This window comes from Bidens hawaiensis, unplaced genomic scaffold (assembly GCF_021521415.1).
Source record: "Bidens hawaiensis isolate Kalapana, Puna unplaced genomic scaffold, B.hawaiensis_p1.1 tig00005453_1, whole genome shotgun sequence".
NCBI lineage: Eukaryota > Viridiplantae > Streptophyta > Magnoliopsida > Asterales > Asteraceae > Bidens > Bidens hawaiensis.
The window spans coordinates 571587-580893 of NW_027491347.1; the positions used below are offsets into that span (position 1 = coordinate 571587).

The 9307-nt window shown below is 39.4% G+C and overlaps 1 pseudogene; it reads left to right on the forward strand.

Annotated features, from left to right (window-relative positions):
• Nucleotides 1-8681: 8681 nt before the first annotated feature.
• LOC143629734 (copper transporter 2 pseudogene) lies at nt 8682-9101 on the forward strand (annotated as a pseudogene).
• Nucleotides 9102-9307: the final 206 nt, after the last annotated feature.

Genomic DNA, 9307 nt, shown 5'->3' on the forward strand with positions numbered 1-9307 from the left:
AACTTCAACGGGCATGACTTGAGCTAGGAGTGAATGTTGGGTTTCAACGGTGGTTCGGAACGAAAACGGTCAAACAATTTTAACCCGTTTTTGTAAATGATCTCGTTTAATAGTTATTAATCAATATTAATAATCAAAGATATAAACGAGTTATAAAAACGCAGCGGAACGATTTAACGATTAACCCGAACCAAAACCGAAAACCCAAAACCCGGATCCGATTACAACCTATATACGAGTACGATTAAACATAAATAAACAACCATAGAAAAGTTGTCGACATACCTCGGTTATCGAAACCGGGAAGACACCGAGGAGTAACGAGATGAGCTAGAGAATACGACCCAATCAAACGACCAACAAAATCCGGCGGCGGCGATGGATGTTCCGACAAGCAATACGGCAGTGGCTGGAGGTGAAACAGATCAGCTACAGCAGCTTTGGTGGCCGGCAGACTTCAAACAATTGACGGCAGCAACTAACAGGAGCTATAGGTCGCCGGAAAAACGGGGCTCGCCGGAGAGATGCTATAGACGGCCGGAATTAACAGGGAGCAGCACCAATAGTTAATAGAGGGACTATGGTGGTGGTATGTAACTTATTAGCCGGAGAAGATGGTTTGGATGAGATTATGGTGGCCGGAATTAGTGGCCGGAAAAACGATGGCCGGAATTCGGCGCCGGAATCATCATGGCAGCTAGGGTTTTGATGTTTTGTTAAGGTTATCTTTAAATAATATTATCTTATTGTATATATAGTATTATTAGTAGGGTTTAATCAAGTTAAACCAATTGGGCTTGAGCCCAATTAACAAAACCAAGCCTTGTCCATTATCCTATCCATCTTATTAATTGTGTCGGGCCTAATTAACATTTAAGAAGGCCTTTATCTCGTCACCCTCGGTGTAACTCAGTCCGGGTCACATTCGGTTCGGTCGCGTTGACTTGACCTGAACCGACCATTAAATCCAACAGTCTCCCACTTTGACGGATTTGGGTCAAGTATCACAACGCTAACAGCCAGAGGCGTTCTAGCTACACATAGCTGTCCCCAACCGAATATGACATTTTTAAATCCATAACCAAAACATCTTGGAATACCTTATTGCAAGATAATGAATTTATAGTAATCGTTGTCATCTATCCTTTCTGTATAAGACATTAATTGAACAATGAGACATGAATCAAATCAATCTCATACGGTGTTCAATTATTATAGTTCTCGATATAGAGTCAAAGTGGTCCAATCAAACACACAATTAGTTTGGGTGAGGCCTCATAATTTACCAGTTTGAATCAACGAGGGCTCCAATATGTTTAACTGTTATATTTTAATGTAAGAGTACATAATCCCATCTTGACTACATACAACTCCCACTGAACTCCAGAACATTCCCAACCAATGCCTTTATGGCTGGCAGTTACGCAACAACGGTTGACATGATCAAAGAATATTCCTCGGTAAACGAAAGTTCTAATATGTATCTCAGGTCTAAGGATACTAAATGAGCATACTATTATCAAAACATCTTATGATCAAGATCCATGAAGATGATTTGATACGAGTTACATCCAACTTCATTCAAAATGAGGTCTGTGAGTTTGGAAGTCAACTGCTTGAGTCCAAAGTCAGAATAGTCTTAACTCAGAACGCTCCCACGAGTCTGACCGACTACGGATAATTTAGAATACAATATTCACGGATTAAACGTATTAAAATGAACACAGTTGTATTATTCAACGTTTGCATTTAACTATTAAATCAAAAGTAAACAGAAAAGTACAACTGATTAAACGTCCAAACATCCAAATACTAAATCAAAATAAATCACTAGCAAGTCTAAGCATGATAGCATCTCTATGCTGATCATGCTTGTCCTGAGTCATCGGCTTAGTGAACGGGTCAGCTAGATTTTGATCTTTGTCTACTTTGCTTATCACGATGTCACCTCGTTCCAATATTTCCCGAATAAGATGGAACTTCCTCAGAATGTGCTTGGTTCTGTAATGAGACCTTGGCTCTTTGGCTTGAGCAATAGCACCTGTGTTATCACAGAATATCTCGATTGGTTTGTGAATACTCGGAACCACATCAAGATCGGTGATGAACTTCTTCATCCAAGCAGCCTCCTTAGCAGCATCTGATGCAGCTATATATTCAGATTCGGTGGTAGAATCCGCTACTACACTCTGCTTGGAGCTCTTCCACTAAATAGCTCCTCCATTGAGAGTGAAAACGAAACCCGACTGTGAGCGAGAATCATCTCGGTCAGTCTGGAAGCTAGCATCAGTGTAACACTTTACAGTGAGCTCCTCTTCCACTCCCCCAAACACCAAGAACATGTCTTTGGTCCTATTCAAGTACCTTAGAATGTTCTTCACAGCAGTCCAATGGGCAATGCCAGGACTCTGTTGAAAACGACTGGTCATGCTCAAGGCATACGAGACGTTAGGTCTAGTACACAACATAGCATACATGATAGAGCCAACCGCAGAAGCATATGGAATTGCTTGCATACGTTTAGATTCAATGTCCGTTGCCGGAGATTGCAATTTGCTCAACACGGTTCCTTTAGTCATTGGAACAGCTCCTTTCTTGAGTTTTCCATCGAGAAGCGTGCCATTACTTTTTCTATGTAAGTACTTTTACTAAGCCCTAGAATCCGCTTAGATCTATATCTATAGATCTTTATTCCCAGAATATATGCGGCTTCTCCAAGATCTTTCACTGCAAAACAAGATTCTAACCATTGCTTAACTTCCTTAAGCATAGGAATGTTGTTTCCAATGATCAGTATGTCATCCACATACAATATGAGGAATGATATAGTGCTTCCACTAGCCTTTCTATAAACACAAGGTTCATCTTCATTCTTGACAAAACCAAACTCTTTGATTTTCTCGTCAAAGTGAAGATTCCAGCTTCGAGATGCCTGCTTAAGTCCATAAATGGACTTGTTCAATTTGCAAACCTTATTAGGATATTTTGGATCGACAAAACCTTCAGGCTGAACCATATAGACATCTTCAGAAAGATGTCCATTAAGGAAAGCGGTTTTGACATCCATTTGCCATATCTCATAATCATAGTATGCAGCAATGGCAAGCAATATCCTAATTGACTTGGTCATGGCAATGGGAGAAAAAGTTTCATCATAGTCAACACCTTGAGTTTGAGTGAAACCTTTCGCGACTAGCCGTGCCTTGTAGGTTTGCACATTTCCATGCATCTCGGTTTTCTTCTTGAAAATCCATTTGTTCCCTACTGCCCGACTATCGGGGGGTAGCTCAACCAAGTTCCAAACTTGGTTATCATGCATGGATTGCATATATGCGTTCATGGCATCTTGCCATTTCTTAGATTCCGGATCCAAGATAGCATATTTGTAGTTAGTAGGCTCGTCCCCAGACTTGGCTACTAATAAGACTTCGGGACCATCTAGATGACATAAGTATCTAGAATTTGGTACGAGAGTCCTACTACTTCTGCGAACGCTTGTGTTCACGTCTGATGTATCAGCAACAACAACTTGTTGATCAGACTCTCCAACTTCTTCAGCGGTTGGTTGTGGATCTTGAATTTCTTCAAGATCGACAATGTTATCTCCAGTTCCTCGATTGAGAAATTTCTTCTCAAGGAAGTGGCCTTTCCTCCTGACAGAAATCGTATTTGTATCAGGATGAAAGAAGTAATAACCGCTTTTATTATAGTATCCAACAAAAATAACTTTTTCGCCGCGGGGATCAAGTTTGTCATCAGACTCACTCGTGATATAAGCATCACATCCCCATACTCTAAGATAAGACAATTTGGGCTTCTTTCCCTTATGCCATATCTCATATGGTGTTTTGTCTATCTTCTTAGTTGGAGCTAGATTGACAATGCGGGCGGCGGTTATAAGGGCGTTTCCCCAAAAGGAGTGAGGCAAGTTAGTTCTACACATCATCGATCGAACCATGTTTAGAAAAGTTTGATTCCTCCTCTCGCTCACGCCATTAAGTTGGGGTGTGCCATGTGGAGTGAGCTGTGAAACAATTTCATGCTCTTTTAGATGGGTGATGAACTCTGAACTGAGATACTCTCCACCTCGATCTGATCGAAGTATCTTAATGGTTTTATCAAGTTGTTTTTCCACTTCGCTTTGAAACTCTTTGAACTTTTCAAAAGTTTCGTGCTTGTGTTTCATAAGATACATATAAGCGTATCGACTATAATCGTCGATAAAAGAAATGAAGTATCTTTCATGGTTTCTACTCATGGTTCTGAAAGGTCCACATACATCAGTATGTATGAGTCCAAACAGATCACTTGCTCGTTCACTTTTATTAGTGAAGGAGTCTTTGGCGAGTTTTTCAGCTAAGCAAGATTCACAATCGTCAAAAGAGTCCGGTCCCGTGGATTCAATAATCCCTTCGGATTTGAGTCTTTTAACTCTTTCCTTGCTTATGTGGCCAAGTCGGAAATGCAACAGAAAAGTATCATTGACGCTAGTCTTGATACGTTTTGAAAGATGATATACGTTATTGTCAGGTTGAACATTAATCTCATAAATACCATTTTGAGGTTTAGCCTCAAAATAAAAGATATCATTTAAGTAAGCAGAAATAGCCATGCCATTAAGAACATACTTAAATCCTTGTTCAAATAACAACGAAACTGAAATGATGTTTCTGGTCAAGCCAGGAGCATACAAACAATTATTTAAAGGAAAAACTAGGCCAGATGGACAAGTAAAATGAAATACTCCAGTTGCCAGAACTGGTACTCTCTTCCCATCTCCAACAATGAGTTCCATGCTGCCTTTATTCAGTTTCCTCCACTTCTCAGGCTCCTGCAGGACATTAACGATGTTGTAACCACATCCGGTATCAAATACCCATGTTTTGCTAGAGACAGTGAAAAGTTCAATAACGTATATGGAAATACCTCTAGAAGAGTCTTCTCCATTGGCTCTCTTCTTCTTGATCTCAACAAGGTATTCGGGGCAGTTTCTCATCCAGTGCCCCATTTGGTTGCATTTGTAGCACTTGCGCTCCTCAAAGGGCGGCGGCTTTTTCTTTGCAACTACCTTGTTAGTGTTGGTGGCAACATTGGCAGCAACAGTAACTTTCTTCTTGCCTTTTCCCTTAAAACCCCGATTCTTTGGTTTTGGCTTTTTGACACCAGCAGATCGAATCATCTGAACTTGATTGGTCCTAGAAAGAATGTTCATCTCAGCCGTCTTGAGCATGTTATGAAGCTCCGGCACTGTCTTCACCCAACCATTCATGTTGAAATTCATTACGAACTGGTCGTATGAGTTGGGGAGAGAGTTGAGAATGAAATCAGATGCCATCTCATCTGGCATGGGATAATCAAGTTTCTTGAGCTGATCGATGTGCCCCTTCATCTTAAGAACATGAGCACTGACGGGAGACCCCTCTGCCATCTTGCAACTTATGAGTTGTTTCATGGTGTCGAAACGTTCTTGACGGGCTTGTTTCTGGAACATGCCCTTGAGTTGCTCAAGCATCTCATAGGCACCAAAGTCTTCCAAGCCTTTAGCAAGCTCAGAAGTCATGGTGGCTAGCATAATACAGGAGACCTCAGCTGAGTCATCATTTTGCTTGTCAAGAACTTTTCGTGCAGCAGCTGTGTTGTTTTCAAGCTCGGTTGGAACAGGTCCATCGAGAACATACAGGCGCTTAGCCATGGTGAGAACAAGTCTTAAGTTGCGGTGCCATTCGATGAAGTTGGTACCGTTCAGTTTATCCTTCTCAAGGATAGTCTTAAGGGCGTAGAGTTAGATTTCGTTTGACGACATCTGATTAATTAAGCAAAAATAAATTTAATTAGTATTTTTGACGTTGTAGTCCTATTATTAATGACCCAATAACATTAATTAATTAGGAGTATGAGAATCTGGCTTCCAGTTATTAAAGGCAGCTGTAGCACACAACATTAATAAGTGGTTAGGCAGACTGACAATGATTGCCAATTGTGAATAGAGCACAACTCTCGGTTATGAGGCCTATAGAGACAACGATTGTCTGTATAGATACGTTTAGCCTCGTATTTGCCCACTTTAAGTCTCTAGACAGCTTTAACACGTAACAAGAGAGTAAATTAATAGTTGTCCTAGTACCGTTACGTGTGAAAGGGCCGGATGTGTCAACGAAGCGCTTTCACCTTGATGGGATAGGCTAGAAAACAAGTGCGGTGCTGTAGCTCCAAACACTCGAAATTTCGCAGTATGCCTCAAGTGTGACTTGTAGTAGGATTGGCATAAACTATTGGTTTTAAATAGGGATTAATTTTAAAATTACCAAATAGAGTAAAAGTCAATTTTACTGTATTTATTATCGGGACGAATTGATGAACCATTTCATCTCTCAGGACACTTAGTTTTAAATAACCTATTAAAAACTAAGTTTGTCGCGATATGACTAACCAATTTTAAGTTAATAGAAAATCTATTAAGTTATTAGTTTTGGAAATCAAAACGTTTTTCATTTACAAAACAAAATCGGTTAATAAAATGTTTATTTTCAAATTTATTTGGTATTAGATTGGTGATATTATAATCCTATTATAATCAATCCAAGCAATCATAATAGCAAATAATAATAATATGTAAATCCTTATGGCCAAAAGGTGATCAGTCTCGCTAGAGCCAATTAGGGAGACCGATCGGGTCAAAGGGTTCACAACACAAAACAACCACAAGGATGGACTTCTTCGTGCATCCCGTCATCTTGCACGAACTCCCACTAACTCCAAGAAATCCTTGAGCTCGTTCTCAGTTATCTTCGCGTCTTCTTAATTACAAATTTATAAACTAACATTTATTGCCCTATTACAAATTTGAACCATCTTTATGGCCAAAAGAAAACCGAAAAATAAATAATAACCTTTTACAACTTTTGAACCAACCATATGGCCAAAACAAGCTCAAACACCAAACACAACCAAACAAACACATAGGTCGGGGCCGGATTTACATATTCAAAATAAACGAATTTCGGGTCGTTTTGACTTGGTCAAATAAAATAAACAAAACTTTGACCAACTCAAAATCACCCGAAAATAAATCTAGATCTATAAACTTTAAACGATTTAAAGTTTAAGTTGTAGATCCGGTTTTAAACGAACCGGTATCGACTCGTACGTTGTAACCGCGGCTCTGATACCACTGTTGGGTTTCAACGGTGGTTCGGAACGAAAACGGTCAAACAATTTTAACCCATTTTTGTAAATGATCTCGTTTAATAGTTATTAATCAATATTAATAATCAAAGATATAAACGAGTTATAAAAACGCAGCGGAACGATTTAACGATTAACCCGAACCAAAACCGAAAACCCAAAACCCGGATCCGATTACAACCAATATACGAGTACGATTAAACATAAATAAACAACCATAGAAAAGTTGTCGATATACCTCGGTTATCGAAACCGGGAAGACACCGAGGAGTAACGAGATGACCTAGAGAATACGACACAATCAAACGAGGAACAAAATCCGGCGGCGGCGGCGGATGTTCCGAAAAGCAATACGGCAGTGGCTGGAGGTGAAACAGATCAGCTACAGCAGCTTTGGTGGCCGGCAGACTTCAAACAATTGACGGCAGCAACTAACAGGAGCTATAGGTCGCCGGAAAAACGGGGCTCGCCGGAGAGATGCTATAGACGGCTGGAATTAACAGGGAGCAGCACCAGTAGTTAATAGAGGGACTATGGTGGTGGTATGTAACTTATTAGCCGGAGAAGATGGTTTGGATGAGATTCTGGTGGCCGGAATTAGTGGCCAGAAAAACGATGGCCGGAATTCGGCGCCGGAATCATCATGGCAGCTAGGGTTTTGATGTTTTGTTAAGTTTATCTTTAAATAATAATATCTTATTGTATATATAGTATTATTAGTAGGGTTTAATCAAGTTAAACCAATTGGGCTTGAGCCCAATTAACAAAACCAAGCCTTGTCCATTATCCTGTCAATCTTATTAATTGTGTCGGGCCTAATTAACATTTAAGAAGGCCTTTATCTCGTCACTCCCGGTGTAACTCAGTCCAGGTCACATTCGGTTCAGTCGCGTTGACTTGACCCGAACCGACCATTAAATCCAACAGTGAAGTCATGGGCCCATAACCACTACATGGAAAGTGTAGGCAAGTTGGCCAACTATCAAACCGAATTCCTTGATCTAAAGCTCTGATTTCACCAATCAAGATTTTTCTTCCATTTTGTCAATCTTAATACTTTCCTTTTCTAAGCTTAAAAACGCATAAATCTTTCATTAGCATTATTCATACGTCTATTCATGGTTTTAATTTCTACAAATCTATATATAAAATCATAGAGGGGACACATATTGTATTGTTTTTTCATTCGATTTTCATCAAAGTTCATTGAGATTCTCTCTCAATTAATTTGTTGTTTATGTTTTCGCTCTACCTCAAAGGTAAACGGGAATTCATTGAATTCTTATTATAAAGTCATAAGATTTTTAAAAAAAAAATGAGTATGACCTTTTAGTAAAGAAAACTTATGATAAACCTAGTTCAATAAGTCCTAGTTTTGTGAATACTACTTTTAGGTATTGCCTTTATTATCTTTCCTTTATAACACAACCCATATTCCACAAAACACTTCAAATTTAAAAATACTACCAGCTAACTCTTTCTTCCACATAAAGAAGATGTCTTATGATAAAGATCAAATGCCCAAGGACAATAATAGCACCATGGATGGCATGGTCATGCACATGGCTTTCTTCTGGAGCAAAGATGTGGTCTTGTTATTCAAAAACTGGCCAAACGGGGAACTAGGTATGTACATACTAGCTTTGGCCGTTGTCTTTTTCCTAGCCATTATGGTCGAGATCCTCTCGGTTTTCCCAGCGGTCAAGCTAGAAAGTAATCCTATTATTGGCGGGTTGATTCAAGCTTTGTTTTATGGACTCCGGATGGCTCTTGTTTATCTCCTTATGTTGTGTGTCATGTCATACAACATTGGTGTTTTTGTTTTCGTGGTGATTGGACATGTTATCGGGTGCTTTCTAGTAAAGTATCGGGTGATTTCTAAAGCGGCATCCAAGTCTCGAGCAGACCTTGTATAACAACGATTTTCATGTGTCAGTTTATCTGGTTTCTGTTCAAAATTCAGTGTAAGGTTGAATTGTTAGATAAACTAAGATGTAACATGTAGTATTATGTTCTACGCTCATTTTAGGTTCTTTAAAAGAGCCCCTTTGCATTGGCTTTAGATGACTTCCCATAAAAAAGAGAGTTATATTAAAAGACAACAATTTGTAGCTCTAGACTC